Here is an 18,824-nt window from a genome sequence, read left to right on the forward strand (position 1 = left end):
AGGGTGCCAAAAGAGGTCAGAAGATGATGTATGGGTTTACCTAGATGGCAGGCCAGTAATGCCAGACTGTATGCTTTCACAATTGGCTAGGATGTATCACGGAGACACTCATATAGGCATGGATGCCATGATCAGACTCTATAGGCAGGATTGGTTCAATCCGAAGTTCAAGAATGTAGTATAGAGTCTATGCCAGAGATTTTTAACCTGTCAACAAATTAATCCAGGCAGCAAAACAGTGGTCTGTATGGGAAGTGTTAGACCTGGCACCTTGGCGTGAGTCTCCCTTCCACTTTTTGTTGCTGTGCCTCATGTGTTTTAATGGTGTTGGCCGCTCAGAGCACTGTGCCACTGCCAACCAGTGCCACAGTGCAAGTGCTCCCTATGTAAAATGTATATGTTGGTTGGATTCCATGATTGGCTTATTTGGTTTACTATCAGACCCCAGTAAAGTGCACCAGGAGTGCCCAGAGCTTGTAAATACAAATGCCGCTGGTGGGCTTGCAGCACTGGTTGTGCCACCCACAGACGCGGCCTGGTAAAAATATGCCTAAGGTCAGCCATTGCAGAACCTGTGTGTAGTCTGGTACTGACATGCTGACTGGACAAGTGCACACACTTGGCAGTCCCTAAACCTTCCCTTAACTTCATATTAGTCACCCCTATGGTAGGCCCAAGGGCAGGGTGCATTGTAGCATAAGGTAGGACAAGCCCTGATGTGTGGGCATGTCCTAATAGTGAATTACAGCCATTTTCGTTTTTCACTATTGTAAGGCTACCCTGTTCTCATAGGCCAGAATGGGCTGTTAAGATTGTTACATCCTATGATCCTAGCAGGACCAGGGAACATGGTAGAAAATCGAGTTTAGTATGCCTGAACTCAGAATAATAAGGTACATCTTTTAGCAAGGTTTATTTTAATATTCTGCGTTTGCAAATGCCACTTTTAGAAAGTTGGCATTTGCTTGCCTCACCATTTCAGCCCGCCTCTGCGTGATGTGTATCTGCTGTCTGGCTTGTGTGAGTGACAGGGCTGGGGAAACCCATATGGGCAGGGCTAGGTAGCCTGGTGGTGAATGCAAAGATTGACATATAGATGGGTGGGAGGAGTACACCTGGACTCTGAATAGGGTTGTGCTCTGCCACCACAATGCTGGCTCCGCCCCCTGTGGAGCGTCTGATGGCTCTGCCCTGCACCCTGAAAGAAGAAGCCTGTATCGCATCAACAGAGTGCTCCAGAACTGGACTGAACTAGGCAAGGGCCCCCCTGGCCTGGGAGTACAAAGGATTTGTGGTATAAATGTAGGAGCCCTGCTCCTAAGAAACTAGATCCTGTCCTGCCAAGAAGAAACCTCTGTCCGACCTGAAGGAACTGGAAAAGCTGCATGAAGGAGTACTGTTCCTGACCTGGGGGATTGGCCTGCAGTGGTTGCCTTGCTGCTGAAGAAGAGGAAAAAAAGACCCAAGAAACTTTTATTTGACTTGTGCTGAAAGATCTCCAAGGGCTTGTGAGTGAGCTTGCCCCCTGAACGAAGTCCAAGGACCAGTGGACTTCACCGCCGTGAGATCGCCTTGGAAAACGGACCGTTTTCCCCGCATCTTTGACTCGAACTGCTGCGTACATCTTGCTGATCGCAGCGTACCCCCTGCAAGCTGGTATCCCGCTGTCCGGCCCGAACAAAGTGTCTGAGGCCCCTCTACGAGCCGTAGCTCGCACCACAAAGGAAGGTAACCCCGGCCTGAGTAACTTGACTTACAGGCCCCTACGAGCCGCAGCTCGCACCGTGACTGAAGGACATCGTCCCATACCCCTTGCACCCCCCTCCGGACCATACTGCCAGCGTGCGCGCCTCTCCCCTGCTTTGGGAAAGGCTGCGGTGCGTATGGTGGTCGTGTACGTCTCCTTGTCCGGAGCGTACTTTTGCCTGTTGCCAGCTCTTCTCAGAGTCAAGACTCGCGATCCCGGTACGACGCGTACACAGCGCCTGGAAAGAAAGAGCCGTACCTTCGCACCGTCCCCTGAAGCCGCGCACGCCCAAGGTCTAACGTACCGTAGTACGCACCGCTCCCCCAGAGGACATTGGACCGTACAGTCCGCTTGTTGCCCGTGAAGTGTCCGTGTCGACCCAAAGGCTCAAGGTACTGTGCCCGTTCGCACCGTAGGGTGGACGCTTCATTTCCGAAGCACCTGCGGTGCGTATGTAAGACCCGTTCCCAAGTCTATGTTAACTGCGTAAGAAGCGTACGCCGAGGAACGAAGCACATAGACTATTCTGAACAACTCTAAGCTCAAGAACTCTTTGTAAACAAGTATTGTGGTCATTCTAAACGTTAACTTTGGTCTTGTGCTAAGCCTGATAAGAAAATATAAAACATTATTTTTTATATATATCCCGGTGTGGAGTCCATTTGTGGAGGGTCACTGGACTACTGTGTGTGTGTGTGTGTGTTCACAAACGCTTAACCTAAATGCTCTGGGATAGGCCTTGTCTGCTCGCGCCCAGCTACCTAGAGGGTGAGCAGGGGTTATTGTTAGAGTGTGCCCCCTTACCCTGACTGGAAGAATGACTCTCTGCTTGTCCCAGGTACCTACCTGTGCCGACCAGAGAATCCGGATTCTAACATGAAGAATTGGAAAGGCGAAGGTCCATTTGTAAGGCTACAAATGGACTTCATTCCATTACCACCTTTGAGAGGGTTGAAGTACATACTTCTTATAGTTTTTTTTTTTTCACGGTGGGTGGAGGCATACCCTACTAGGAGAAATGACAGTATAACAGTCGCCAAACTATTGTTGAGAGAACTGATTCCACGGTTCGGTTTTCCAGTAACTTTGGAATCAGATAGAGGGTCTCATTTTAATAATGAAATAATTCAACTAATCTGTGAAGCATTTAAAATTGAACAAAAACTGCACTGTGCATATCGCCCAGAGGCTTCTGGAGTGGTAGAACAAATAAATGGCACTATAAAAACAAGACTGGTAAAAGTATGTGGATCCACTCCACTGGAGTGGCCTGATGCTTTACCTCTTGTTCTGATGGGACTCAGAAGCATTCCTGACAAGAATACAGGATTGAGTCCCCATGAAATACTTATGGGAAGAGCAATGAGGCAGGCATGTATACCAGGACACAAACTGTTGAATATAACTGATGATTTGGTATTAGACTATTGCAAAGAACTGGCTGACCTAGTGTGTTATATCTCTCACCAGGTTGGAGAGGACGCAGTTGCCAGGCAGCCGGATCAAGCACATGATCTAAATCCTGGTGACTGGGTGTTGGTGAAGAATCACACTCGAGAGTCGTGCCTAGCACCAAGGTGGAAAAAACCACATCCGGTTATATTGGTTACAACAACAGCAGTGAAGTGTGTAGGCTTGCCTAATCGGATTCATGCAAACCACACTAAGAGAGTACCAGCACCTGACGAGGAAGGACCCCAACTGACTCAAGCAGTTGAGGCTGCAGAAGGTTGTGCAGCTGAAGGACTTAGAATAACAGATCCTGAAGTAGCTGATCAAGAACAACCGAGCATAAGTCAGGATGACTGGATACCAGTGGTTGACATACCTGAAGTAAATGTGAGAACAAGAAGCCAAATCCAGTTAGAGAGACAGGAGAATAGTGAGGACCAGTCAGGTAAAGAAGAACAAGCACAGGAAAGTGAAAATACAACTGTTGGAGAACCTGAGGAGGATCGGACAAGGAGAGAACAATCTACTCAGACAGAAGTGATTGAAACCATTCATGAGTCTGAAGAGGGACAGATAGGTCTAGAAGAACATGTTCAGGCTGCAGAAAACCAAAGTACAAGACCTGAGCAGGACCAGTTAGGAAAAGAAGAACAAGTTCAGGTAGAAGAAGAAGAGAAAATCAAGATAAAACCTGAACAGGGTCAGACCAGGGAAGAAGAACGCATCCAGGGACAAAATGACATTACAGAAATAAGCCCTGGACAAGGTCAGACAGAGAGGGATTCTGAAAATAAAAATAATTAAATTGTGCCACAACTTAATTAAAATAAAAGAGCACTTGAAGACGGTGACAGTGCAGTGCAAGCAAAAAGAGTCAGAAGAGGTGATAACTGGCCAGGTGGTGTGAAAAGGTTAAAGTATCATTTCAAGACAATTAATGAAGAACTTAACCAGGTAAACGAAATTTCTAGTCAGTCTGGGACATCTACTGATAAGCCCAAATGAAGTAGTCAAAGATTAAAAGTATTGAACAACAAGTTTAAGGGTCCTGAATGGACCTATGTAATTCTTGAAGAATTCGAGAATCTAGATTTAAATGATGAAGAAATAAATGCAGAACAGATTGACGAAGAAGTGAGACCAACATGAAAATTTCCCCAAGAATTTATATTTCACAAATAATTCAAAAGTAAAGAAGAGAAATCTTCTTAGCTCAAAATGGCTGATGATAGGGTTGCTGGAAAACCAAAATGGAATAATGTAAAACGATGTTGTAGAATATGCTTATGTAGTATATTTTTGGTACTTATAATTTGGTTAGTACTAACAGTAGCCATCCCTTATTTGATGGTTACAAAAGAAAAGAATAATGCAAACACACATGAAAGGGTAGCTAACATTAAAGGAAATAGAATAGCATTAGAAGCACCAGATGAGTCTAAGACTAAAAGAGACAGAGTAGATCTAGGAGAACCAGATGAGTTAGATGTACATCACACTGTGACAAATAATGACACTGCTTTAAATGTATTTACAAAGTTATTAGTGCAATACGTGGACACCATGGAAGTTAGTGATTGTTATGCGTGTATGAAATTACCTGCATCAGTAGCAGAAGGTGCAACATATCACCATATTCCATTAACCTATGGCATTTCTTGTAGTATTTTAGCAAGTTTATTTTATAGAACAGGAAGGTTACAATATCATAATTCTAATGTAGATGTGATTTTTTCTGAGGTTCCTATGCGAAAGAGTATGAATCCAGTTCTTTGTACTAAGGATGCACACTTTATGGGAGAATATTTTCTAACTATGAAAACAATAGATATAGCTGAAGCACAATTTAACATGAAGAAGAAAAGATATTTTTGAATTTAGTTGAGCAAAGGAGACAGGACTTCCAAAGAAGGGGTTCTGAACCGAAACCTCAAATACCTCAATGGGCTGAGAAAGAAGAAATGTATACTGGCAAGACTCATGCTACTATCTCCTTGGACTTTGAAAAGAAAGGGAAGATCTGCCTCCATAGATTAAAGACTGAATATAACAATGCATTTATTGGTTCCAGTGAATGTGAACATAATTTCTTAGTTATTGAGGGTTGGGGACTAAAAGATGGAACAGATCCAGTATTTCCTGGAGTTTATTACATGTGTGGCAATAAAGCCTATATCAGGCTGCCTGATCATTGGTATGGGAGTTGCTATTTTGGAATAGTATTCCCAAAAGTGTACCATGTGAAAAGAATCACTGGAAGCAATGAAGACACAATAGAACTAACACGTACAAAAAGAGCTAGTTTTTCTGAAACAGTAGGTGATATTTAGTGCATTGATACCTTCAGTGGGAGTAATTCTGAATTCACGGAAAATGTGTCAGCTATCTACAGTAGTTGATCAGTTATCTACTGACACTGCTGGAGGATTTTTGATGATCAACACAGAAATGGTTGCAATTAGATCTATGGTTTTGCAAAATTGACTTGCTCTTGATATATTATTTGCAAAAGAGGACGGAATATGTAAAATGCTGAAAGTGCAACATTATTGCACATACATCCCAGACAAAAGTGTTGAAATTGGACGATATATTAGAAATATCGCAAAACTGGAGGAAGATTTGAAACCACTGGAAGTTGACAGTGTATGGAATAAATTAACACATAGTATTACTACCATAGGGAGCTGGTTTTCTAACATAGTGAAGAATATTATAGGTAAAATAATACTGCCAATCTTGGGGATAACACTATTAGTCTTAGCAATGATGATATGGTTCAAACGTAAGAAAAGAAAAAGGTATGAAGTGAATGAAAATGGAAAGAAAGGTAAGTATGAGGAAATACAACATGAAGAGACGAAAGGAAATCTATATAAAAGGATGAAGGGTTTACAGTACAAAAATAAAAAGGAAGGAAATGAAAAGGTTGAAGAGGGAATTGAGATGTGCTAAAGTTGGCATCTGATTAGGTGATGGGAAATTAGTGATGGCACAAAATGCCATCAGAGAGGGGTTGATGGAGCAAGGACTTGTATAAAAGAGACTTGCTCAGATGCAATCTTCTCGGATAACTCGTAATACCGTAATAATTGTGTTTGTAAATACTAATAATGCATCACAATTCATACATTTAAGCTTAGGGGAAGCTTGCCTATGTGTCGTACTAACAAGTAACCCGAGAGTGACTAAAAATGGCTGCTAACACGGGAATCTTTACTGCGTATGTGTCAACTACATCTACGTAGTAATGATATGTCTATGCTTTGGAGGGAAATCTTTGCAGCTGCGCAATTGCTTTCAAGATGGCCACTTGGAACTTACATGTTAATGTGCATGCTTATTCTGAAATTAAACCATGCAAATTTAATAAAATGCTAATGCGAAAGATTTATAGAAATAAAGGGGGTTAGAGTAGAGATAGGTGGTATACAGTGAAATCATTTTATCTTGAATTTAATATGTCTCTTTCTGACTTCGTCACTAGTTCATATTTTGGGCCTTAAAGGGTGACCGATGTCCATAACCCACGTGGTCTCAGCATAGGTGCACTTATAACCCGCCAGGAACCACGATGAATGTATTTGAAACTCATCCAAGGCCACAACCTCTACATGTGCTAGGAACTAAGTTGTCTTCCTGACTGATAAAAGAAGAAAATATTAAAATGTATAATTTTGATAGAGAAAAATGTGAACTCGGGTGGAAATAAAGCATGGGAAAGTAAATTAAGGGGCGGAAACACGGAACAATAAGCCAAAAGAAAAGTATTAAAACCTAGCATGGTGTGATGATCATCTTCCCTTTTCCTGTCCAATCAGAGTTAGGAGCTTCATAAATTTGAAACATTTAGGGGTGGCACATGCCATTAGAAGGGTATAATTGAGGTAGTTAGTTAGTTGAGAGACCGCAGTGAGACCAGAATGGTCAGAGACCGAGATGCTGTCTGGGAATTGAATGAATACTGAAGAAGATCCATTTCCAGACTTAGAATTCTGAGCCAATTATTAAAAGAACATTGCAGAAGAACCGAGGAGGCACATAATAGAAGAAGATAGCAGAAGAATCGAGGAGGAATAATAGTGTCAGAGAGGGGTGCGACGCAGGCGTGGTATCTAAAAGAGGTCATATATCCTGTCCCTGAGTCCGGTTCTGAGCCTTTGTCACCTGATCTGTCCCAAGGGGTTGGTTTCCAAACCATCCTAGGTAACTGTAATTTTGTGTAGTATGTCATTGTACTGCTCTCTCTGTTTTCTCTGTATTCCGATACTGTCATTGTAATAACTTTGTTTAACGATTATTCTGTTTAAATTTATTTCCTTCCTTTCCTTGGAGAAAACGGTGTTCTAATTGTATTCTTGGTTCTTGGCTCACATGAATTTAACTAGATAAACATTTAAAACTCTCCTGATTCTGTGGTTAATAAAAGGTTTTATTCTATTGTCAATTTTTACCTACAAAGTTAACTAAAAGGTCCATTGACCAGAGGAAAGTACATTTGGTCAGAATGTTTTGGTAAGAAATGATTAGATAAATTCATCTTACAGGTATTAGTACAACCAATTGACCCCAGCGGTATCTACTAGCCTATGTGAATATGTGTGTGTGTTTATGGGCCCAGGTGAGTATATGGTAGTTGAGTACCTGAGGTTGGTAACCCACTGGATCACAGTTGATGACACACACAGAGAAATATATAAAATGTTGCCCTAAATTCTTTGGACGGCCAACCTTTCATTGTGCTGATCCAGGCAGTGCTTGTAACCTGGATACTTGTCTGCTTTTTAATTCTTAAATAAATCCACAAACATAGTTCCAATATAAATGACAGAACAGCTAAACTAAAACATTGCTTTTTGGAGATAACATGCACGTTTACAGTGTGAACTCCTGAGGGGTTGGGATGAGTCACACATGTTTTAAATTGGACCTAGAGTCCACAGAAGTTAATGACTGTTGAAATTATGTTATATAGATAACTCCTGTGACCTTTAGAACATAATATGAAGAAGCACTCTCTTGTATGCAGACAATGGCATCCACATTTTGTCAGCTTTGTGACTTATTTAATTTGTGAAAGCCAGACATTTGACATTACAAGATACAACAAAAAATCCACAATACAGTAAAATTAGGATTTTGTTTTAGCCTTCAACACCACCTTTAACCCCTTCGGTGCTCATGACGGAACGGTTCCGTCATGAGCCACGGTTGAGCTGTGCTCATGACGGAACCGTTCCGTCATGACCACGCCCGCGCAAGATTCCGTCAGCACAGCGGCGGAATTTGCGCAGCATGGAAGGGGTTAAATATGGCAGTGTTCATGTACACAACAATTTGAGGACTAGTGTGACCTGCAGAAACACAAGATGACCTCATTGGACTCTGATTAGTAAAGGATAATAGATTCCCATCTGGAAAGAAAAAGTTGTCAGGTTTAGTGTTGTAGAAGCATGATTATAAATAGGCTAAAAGTTGCAAGGATTTGTAACATATGATTCTTTGAAGGCTTCTGTGGCAGCAAACCTAGCATCAAAGGAGTTTAAGTGTTAGATGTTGTAAAAACGTTTTCAGGAAAGTTAACCCGACTGCTCTCTGGGATCGGACTGCAGTTTTTCTCCATAGCAATTGCACGTAGTACTTAAGATTAGATTATTCTATGTTTAACATGTATATAGGTGACTGCATAAATAAATAAATCTTTTATCATAAATATTTATTGACAATTGCTTCTGTATTGAATTACAAACAAATATATAAAAACAAATAAATTAACTTAAAGTACAGCAACACTTGAAAGTCTGAGTGTATTAAATACCACTTAAATCTACATATATTGCCTTCCTTATACATATATACCTTCCACGTGCTTATGCATCTTTATCTTTATTACTTTACTTCTAATTCAGCATCTCCAATGCACTACCCTATATCTTACCCTATACCAGTCTCAATATATCCTCTACCTCCACTTGCTGACTCATCCCAAACCTCATTCTACTACTCTCTCAAAGGCATTACCCTATTTATCACTCTATAGTTCTTTCAATATATCCTATACCTCCACTCTCTGACTCATCCCAAACCCGATTCTACTACTATGATCCACAAATAACCCTTTCTACACTCTTCCCTCCTCTACCCCTCCTTGTATCATCTCATACCTCTTTTACGATTCATATCTCCCAAACAAGCCTTTCTAAACCTTTCCCTCTAACTCTTCCCCCTGCCACCTCCCCTTCCTTTACTCATCCCAAACCTCTTCCTACTGCAATGACCTCCCAAAAAAAATCCCTTTCTAGACCCCTCCCTCTTCTATCCTTTTTAATCCAACTAACAGACTAACATGTCCACTGCTCAAATTAATTTCACATTTCCCTATACTAATTCACCACTAATCCTGTTTGGGTTCCGGAGTAGTATGCTATCTGCCGAAAAGCACTTCAACACCTCATCAGGGGTAGCAAGCACTTTATAAATGCAAACCTTTCCCTCTTCTACCCCTCCACTATCCTTTTTCTATTCAAATAACAAACTCACATCACACCGCTGAGATTAATTTAATATTTCCCCTTACAAATTTACCACTAATCCTTTTTGGGTGCCGGAGAAGCGTGCTACTCGCTGCAAAATCACTGCAATGCCTCGTCAAGAGTAGTAAGCGCTATATAAATGCAAATACAACTAAAATTACATATTGAATCAGAAAACTTGACCAGCAAATGCAACATTCTGTCAGTTAAGTGCAGCACAGTTGAGTATGAACGCATGAGACCAGGTGTCCGCAACCAGACCCCCCCAGGATTTCGCAGCCTGGGATGGCAAATTTTGCGACCCCTAACCCCAAAATGTGCGGTATTTTGTGGCAGATAAAGCATGTGCTTGTCACAAAAATGCTGCTCGGTCATTGCTGGAAACTCTAAGTCACTTTCTGTGACCTGGCAGAGTGCCCAGCAGCACTGCACCTCGGAGGTGTCTGCTGCCAGAGAGTGCGTATTTAAATTTGAAAACTGTGGTCTATGGCAGCCGATTTTTTTTTTATTAATGCAGATATATATAGCGCGAACTCGACCCGAAGGTATTGGAGCGCTTTACATGAGCACCGCTTACGTTACACAAGGTCACATTCAGGCACGGGGAGATTAAGTGATTTGCCCTGAACCACAGGATGTGGACGCGACCCCGAGGCTCGAACCTTGGTTTCCAGTACCAAAGTCGGCAGTCCAGCCGACGGACCACATCCTCTCCCCATTGGCCATTATTCCTAAGATGGGTACACAGGACAGCAGGGGGCAAATGGAGTGTCAGGAATCAAGGCCGGACTGGGAACCAAAACCGGCCCTGGCAAAGTGCTCGGCTGCCCCCTCCTCGCGGGGGGTTGGGAGGGCCGCCGACCTCTTTGCCAGGGCCGGTTTACGGCCGATTTTGTTACAGGGTCGATTTTGCAGCTATGCTGCAAAAACGCCCCTATAACAAAATCGGCCCCCAGGGGCCCAAAACCGGCCCCCACCCATGCGGCACACCGGGGGATTGCCCGGTGCCCGCTACGGCCAGTCCGGCCCTGTCAGGAATCCTGGTGACCCGAGAATGGGAGTGCAAGCGAGTGAGGAGAGGGGGACCATGAGAGGCCAGGGGTTGTTAGGCACTGGCATTTACCATGGTGAGTGACATTTTAGAGGAGAGGATCCAGCTCTAGGAACAAAGGCTACCGACTTTGCAACTGGGGAACCAGGTTTTAATCATGGAGTCGGCTCAACATCCTGTGATTCTGAGCAAATCAAGAAACCTCACCAGCTCTGAAAATCTACTTATTAAATGTGAATGGAGCTCATGTAAAGTTACATGACAGCGACAAAAACAACAAACAATGGTTTCAGGTCAGCAGGTCTCAGTAAACAAAGTATGGGGACCTATCAGCACAGGAGGAGGGCCCTGTGCATTTTAAAGGCAGGCAACAGAGGTACTTAACATCTCTGCAGCCTGCTAACTTGTTGCTCACCTTCATTTTATTGGCTCAGTGCAGAGCCAATGAAAGTAGGATCAGCCTCAATTCTTTAGAGTGCCAATGTTGGAAGACACTTTTGTAAAAATGGTGGGATTTTTACAAAAGTGCTGATTTGTGATTTTTTGCTAATCACAAAATCGAAATATCCTGGGGAAGGGGCGGTGTGGGATGGGTAGCGGTTCTGAACAACACATGATGAAGTACGACATAACATTCTTCAAAGAAAGCTTGGTCGCACAAAGATTTTTTCAGGGGGTCAGGTCTCTAGGTCTCTGCCAGGGTGAGCATTACATACTGGGCTCCTATCACAGAGTCCAGACCAAGATCACACACCTATCAGCCAAGGTTTATTATATATGAACAGACACTGCCTCCCAGTGCTGCACATTTCAGCGAAGAGCAACCAGCAAGCAGAACCTCTCTTTGTGCTTGTGCAGTATATGCTTGCTGTGAAAGGACCACTCGGGCAGCAAAGTGTCATAGTAATGGCCACGTCACTTATGTATGCCTCCTATATTTACCACAACAAGGACTCGTTCTGGTAGTGCACCACTGCCTGTAATGATTCAGATGTAGTTTAAAGTCAGCAAATTAGCAGTACCGGCAATGATGCACACTGTAAATTTACTGGCTTCATTAATAGAACTGAACTCCTGCCAAACCTTAATAAAACACATTGCATCAAAAACATACCTCTGGGCTGGGATTACCCCAGACTTGTATCTGCGTTCACAGCTGCTCTATGTCCTCGCAACAGAATCTGTTGTGTTCCCATGATCTGTTTCAAGGCTGTGAACCGATGGGTCCTCAGATGGATCTCAGTATCTTGAAAGCATTTATATCACATAGTGTAAGCCCCTGCATGCTACTGCTTGCGGACCCCAATCGCAATAGGTGCGGTTCCTATACAGCTGGTCAGATAGGGCGCTCGCCTTATATCCTTTGCATCACAAGTGCAAGTAGTTTCGGAGAGTAACAATCTAGATCGAACTATTAGACCTGTCCTCCTACACCAAACTGTGTCACCCAGGGCACAAGTCCTAAAAAACAAAGTGGGGGGACTCATCAAGTTAAGCAGAGTGGGCGTGACATCATCACATGTGACATCACAGGAAGTGTCATCACTGGAAGTGACATGCATGTTCAGTTGGTCTATCATGAGTACGCTTGAATATATTAAGAAGATTTAACAAGTATTAGAACATTGGAATGTGGAGCACTCCTTTGAAGTCAATGGAGTGCTCCGTGCTTCTACGGGCCGGTAAAGGCCCGCAAATCAACATTCCAATGTTGTTTGAACAAAGGCTTCTTAGAGCCCGAGGAGATTTAAAACCCCTCGAACTCCGAGAGGCCTTTGTTTAATTTGTTAGAACATTCTGCCCTCTAGTCTAATAGCCTTATAGCCCTTCGTAGCTGGGTTATACCGGCTATTAAAGTCCCGCTCCCTTGTTAAAGTACCTCGCCTTTGGCTCGGGCCTTTAACGCTGGAGCGGGCCTTTAATAACCGGTATAGCCCGCTAAGGCAGGCTATGAGGCTATATTAGAGCATTGGAATGTTGGGAGCGCCATTGAAAACAATGGAGTAGCTCCGGGCTTATAATGGCTGGTATAAGCCATTCCAATGTTTCTTTGTTCACAGCTGTGGCTGTGAGCAAAGGCTTCGGGGAGCCTGAGGGGATTTCAATCCCCTCGCACTCCCTGAAGCCTTTTTTTTATTTGTTAGAACATTCGGCCCTCTAGTGGCAGAATGTTCTAATAGCCTTATAGCCCTCTGTAGCTGGGCTATACCGGCCATTAAAGTCCCGCTCCCTTGTTAAAGGCCCTCGCTATCGGGTAGGGCCTTTAACTCTGGAGTGGGCCTTTAATGGCCGGTATAGCTCACCACGGTGGGCTATAAGGCTATATTTTGCTGATCAGTACATAAGCCTGTGGCATACTAAAGTTGGCTCCCAGAACAAAGTAGTTAACACATTGTAATAAAGATGCTAGAAGCTGCAATTGTGAGCTATAAAATGTATGAATCTACCCAAGATAACACCATTGTATACACTGACAATTGCAAACACTCTGATCATTATAAGAAAAAAATGCAAGTTGAACACTGTAATTGATTTTTGAGTTTTGGGATCTGGGTTGTCTCCTGGGTGTGCATGAGACCCGACGCGGCTATGCTGGGTTGGGGAATAAACCATGGCAGGTGTGAGCAGGACCGAGAAATAGGGCTTCAGGTGAACACCTAAGCAGGTAGCTCTTTTTAATTGGGGGAGAGGACGTGGCCTAACTGCTAGGGCGGTCGATCTCAAATCTGAGGAACTAGGTTCGAGTCTCGGCAACGATGCTAAACATCCTATGATTCTAGGCAAATCATTGAAACTCCCCATGACTAACAAAAATGAGTGTGTCCTTCTGAAATACAACTTGTGCTCGTTTAAAGCGCCCTGATACCTTCAGGTCAAGTTCGTGCTATATAATACTGTTTAATAAAAATTGGGTTATTCCCAGGACCTCAACCACTGCCTCGCATTCCACAAACCTACCAGAGACCTCCGCTCCACCCAAATGTGGATCACGGGGGAGGTTGCGCAGGAAGGGGTCATAATATAAAAAAAAAAAAACAGGAAGCAGGCACCCAGGCTCCCTCTCCTAAGCCAATCAGAACACTGCAAGCAGCATTGTGATTAGTCTGGAGCGCCGTAACACGGTGCTCTGCCAGGGGCTTATGGGGTGGGCATGTTCTGCCTGCATGGAGAAGGGAAAAGTGTGCATGACTGGTTTGGGCAACCCGAAAGAGCCGACCAAACGGTCTTTGGGCACTCTGGAGTGGGGCACACCACTCGTCCCCTTCCCTGCTCGGAGAGCAGCACCGCCCACTTGCCCACAACGCAACCATAAAATGATAATAACTCAAAGTTATTACCATTTTATGTTTTTGCTTCTTGCACTGCGGAGGAGCCGCCCATCGCAAGACACTGACTTGAATGAATGGAAAAATCCCAGTCTAAGTCGGTTCCAAATAAAAAACACAAGTGTCAAGACCTGATTTTAGACCTTTATCGGCTTTTATTAGTTACAGGCGTTGCACTCCAGATGTAGAGTTTGAGCATTTATTCTCTTTAATTAAAAGGTTTTTGTGTTCAAATGAGCGTTGATTTTAACGGGAAGGCAAACGAATCGCAATAATTTGTGGCGCTCTCCTGCCATCTGCTGGATTTGTTAGAATTTCAAATTCACTTTTTACTTTAAAAATATCCCGTTATGACGAAACTTGCTTTCCTTTTGTTTCATTTACTTCCGGTTCAGCAGGGCAATGGGTTTGTTAAATTACGTGAATAAGCGTCTGTGGTTGATAGAGGCTTTGTGTAAAATAGTTCACTTTCCTTGCCGATAACCACCCGGTACAATAACATTACAACCTCCGTTCATCTATAGACATAGTTAACTTAAAGCTAGCTTCTAGGAATAAAAGCCACTCAGCCTCGGCTGTCTTTGAGAGCCTTAAGGAGCATGAGGGCTTTTGGACGATGACCCCCTGCTCAAAATGTTGACTTCCTTCTGACTGGCTGGGCAAGGTCGATACATTTTTCCATAGACTCTAGTCAGGTTTCTAATACTAATTTCTCTTCAATTTATTTAAGCCCTTGCTAAAGTATGTATGGAGCAAACAAAAGAGTGAACACTGGTAACCTATGATTTTTACAGTTTTTGAAAACGCTGAAAAACCATCAGAAGTCACTACAAATAGAAACTGAAAACAAGAAAGCTCGTGTTATATTACCTTATAGTAGCATCTTTTTAAAGACAAATTTAGCCTAGTGTATGCAGACATGTTCCAAGGGGTACTATGGCAACCCTGATATAAATCAATGTACGCACTTAAATTTGGAGTACACTATACTTTTTATTTTAAACAAAACAAAGCAACCACCCTGCTGATCTTATGAGTGGAAGCTCAGTTCAGTTAGAAATGTTCAGTTAGAGTGATTAAAATCATACAATACATATCTCAAGATCATAATAAAACATTAAAATCAAATCAAGGATGGAAATTCAGGCCTATATACAAAAGTTAAAATAGTATTAGTCACCGAATTCATCTGTACATAAAGCATATTATAACATGTATATCCTCTGAATAGCAACAGTCATACATTTCACACTTTTGTCAGTAGTAATGTTCATTGTCTCACCCAAGTAATAGTTTAGTGCTTGATAAAAATCCCTGACTTACTCGAGCATATGCCCCTGAGATCGAAAGTCATAAACAAATTTTTTGTTTTTAGAGTTTTATATAGCGCGAACTCGACCCGAAGGTATCAGAGCCCTTTACATGAGCACCGGTTAATTTACAGAGGGACACATTCACTTTTGGTAGGCACGGGGAGATTAAGGGATTTTCCCAGAATCACAGGATGTTGAGGGCCCCTGCTGAGGCTCGAACCTGGTTCCCCAGCTTCGTGGTGGACAGCTCTAACCGTTAGGCCACATCCTATTTGATGATGATCATCAGCAACATGCTTCTGCACCTGTTAAATTTAAGGGAGGGCCAATAGTATTATTGTGAGTATTACTTAAAAATAAAATATTTTGTAGTTTATTCTGAATGAAAACTCATGTTTATGCTATTTTACCCCAGGTATGAAAGTACTATGGGCTCATTTATGAGGCCCTAATGGCACTATTGTACCGCCGGAACGTCGCTTTTTGACGTTCCGGTGGCGCAATGTGCCACTGGCATATTTATAAGGCCACGTAAAGCCACATAAAACTGTGTGATAGGGGCATTCCATGGGTGTTGCCTGGGGCGTTCCCAGCAACATCCATGGCTTTTTGACACTGCCCCAGATTTACGATAAATTGTAAGTCTGAGGCAGCACCAAAAACTTACACTTCTTCGGGGGAGGGGTAAGGTAAGTACAACGGGGAGAAATATCTTTATTTCTACTAATTTGTCTTCTTTCTATGTGTGCTGCATTCAAGAGGAAAAAGCCTCTTGTGATTGTTTTTGTGCAGGAAGGTTTGCCTTCTTGCACAAAAATAATCACCCCTGCAACGCAGGCAACCTTGCACCATGATGCAAAGGTGCCTAAGTTGGCACACAGCAGCTCATTGTGCCCCAACACAGGGTAAAAGGACGGGAATGCGCCGTATTTCATAGGTGCATTCCTGCCCTTTTCTTTTGGCATAGGGCAGCGCAGCAGTAAGGCCTGCTGTGCTGCCCTACAGCAAAAAACCCGTAAATGAGGCCCTATGTTTGGCAAACATAACAAGTGTTGAAACCACTTTTGCTACTCAGACATGAAACATAACATATATTCATTGAGGACTTAAATGCTGGAGCAGGCACTACCCAAAGCACATCAAACTTAAATGGGCCCCCTATGTGAGGAAGCCGGGAAAGTGGTGGGCTGCAAGCATAGGTCAGCAGCCCAACCTCTGAGCTTCACACTCAAGTCCTTCAGGTTGACTAAAAGAGGGAACATATGTGAGCTCAATAAAATCTAGTTTAATGACGTGGTACTCCATAAAGCTCTTGGAGGTCCTCAACCCCAAGACCAGTCAAATTGTGTCCAACTCACTTGCTGTGCCTTTCTATCCTACGCTGTAGATGTAGATTCAACAGGCCCATTGGAACCACAGGGGTCAATCCCTCAGGTGGATGATATGTGTCTAATCACTACAGCGCCCCTCTTTGGAGAACCCTTCTGTTTCCTAGCATGGCTTTGTGGGGTGGGCCCACTGCTAACTGAATAAGCTCATTTCAGCAAACTGGACAAAGAATGTGCTCTCGGGGAGTCTCCTCAAAATGTCTCTGCACACACCATCAGCCTCAGCATAAATACATTCTCTCACCTGATTGATGACGCATTCTCAGATCAGTCATACAGTCCCTACACTCAGGCAAGCAAACCAATGACAGCCCTGTTCAGTCTTGCTCTGGGAGAGCACATCTCTGACTCAGAGTTATAACTTACGAATGATTGTCTGGATGCAGGGTTTTTAGTAAATCAGGGAGATTGGCGCTCAGACAAGTACGCGTGGTGTAAGATATGCTCAAAATGTGTACGGTGCTGCCAGGTCGGGGGAACCACCCTATAACCTCCATTGGTGTGTGATTAGAGAACCCACACTGAAATTGAGAACACTGTCCCGGGAACACGTAGTAGGGATATGATTATGGTATAAGAAATCTCGTTCAAGATCAAATTGCTGTGGTTGACACCAGTGTATTTGTTTAAAGTTATTTAATGAGGCAGCAACAAAAGAAAGCAACCAGCCAACACGTGTTTCGTCAAACGGGAATGGTCCCGTGACTCTTCAGGGCTGTATTGACAGTGGTGAAGTATATGCCTGTATGGCGTAGTACAAAAGGAAGGTGGTTTCACAAGGCCGGTGATAGTTCCAACCCGGCCAGGGGTTCCACGAGGACAGGTCTGGTCCCCGATAGAGATGTGACCTGGAAGTCAAGATGCCGGTGTAGACAAGCAGGGGTGGGTGTGCCCGGCCGTGGGGGAACGTTGATAGCCTGAGTGACGGTGCCTTAGGACCATCCAGTGTCCGTTGCGAGAGCGTATTTGGGCGTTGGCGGGATAAAAAGGAAGGCTGGGTACATCACGAAGTTTGTAGTGCAGGGTGGCAGGTGCGCCGTGCCGATATCTGAGGTGGAGGCCGAAAGACAGTGGTTCCGTCTGTGTTTCCGGATACGTCACAGGACCATTCCCGGTTGATGAAACACGTGTCGGCTGGTTGCTTTCTTTTGTTGTTGCCTCATTAAATAACTTTGAACAAATACACTGGTGTCGACCACCGCAATTTGATCTTGAACGAGACTTCTTATACCATTATCATATCCCCACTACGTGTGCCCGGGACAGTGTTCTCAACTTACGAATGATGACTTGTCTGGGAAACATACTGAGCCCTGCTTCACTTTCCTGCATAGCTAATTCTTATCTTATATGGCTCCCTGGAAAACGAAAACGTCTGTATGTATGCATCAAACTGTTACTTTCACACCCCCAACCCCCACAGATTGAGTTTTAATTAAGTAAGCTCAGGCCTATAACAGACATGTTTCCACTAGCATTAGCATATCACTGGGGGACCAGTTTGATTCCTTTCCCAGTTTTATAGTTGTTTCCGTGGAAGAATCTTGTACTTGGTAAGTAGCAGCTACCTGATTGACACCTAATTCTAGATTAATGGTGTCTGTCCCTTTTGTGAATGGAGGAGTCATATTTATGGAGCCAAATCCCTTTGTGAACTGAGTGAAGATGTGAACACATATGAGGTGGAAGTCTGTTGAACACTCCGAATGATTCTCAATATTTATAAGGCGTCTCCTTTCTCCAGTTACCTCCCTTGCAAAAGGTGGTGAAATTGCACTCCCCCACACTCAAAATAGTAGTCCCTTAGCCCACCCCCACCATAGAGAGACAGATCCCCTTTCTATAGCCTCTACCAAATCCTAGCAAGCAAGGGCATCTTGAGGATTTCAGGGACCCTGGGCTAAACGTATTTAGGGGCCCGTGTTCGGAACAGCTTTTAATTTATAATACAATTTCAGCTCTTTCATGCCCTCTTTGGCCACGTCACCGAGTGCACCTGCGCACTTGTCTAAAT

This window comes from Triturus cristatus, chromosome 9, assembly GCF_964204655.1.
Source record: "Triturus cristatus chromosome 9, aTriCri1.1, whole genome shotgun sequence".
Classification (NCBI taxonomy): domain Eukaryota; kingdom Metazoa; phylum Chordata; class Amphibia; order Caudata; family Salamandridae; genus Triturus; species Triturus cristatus.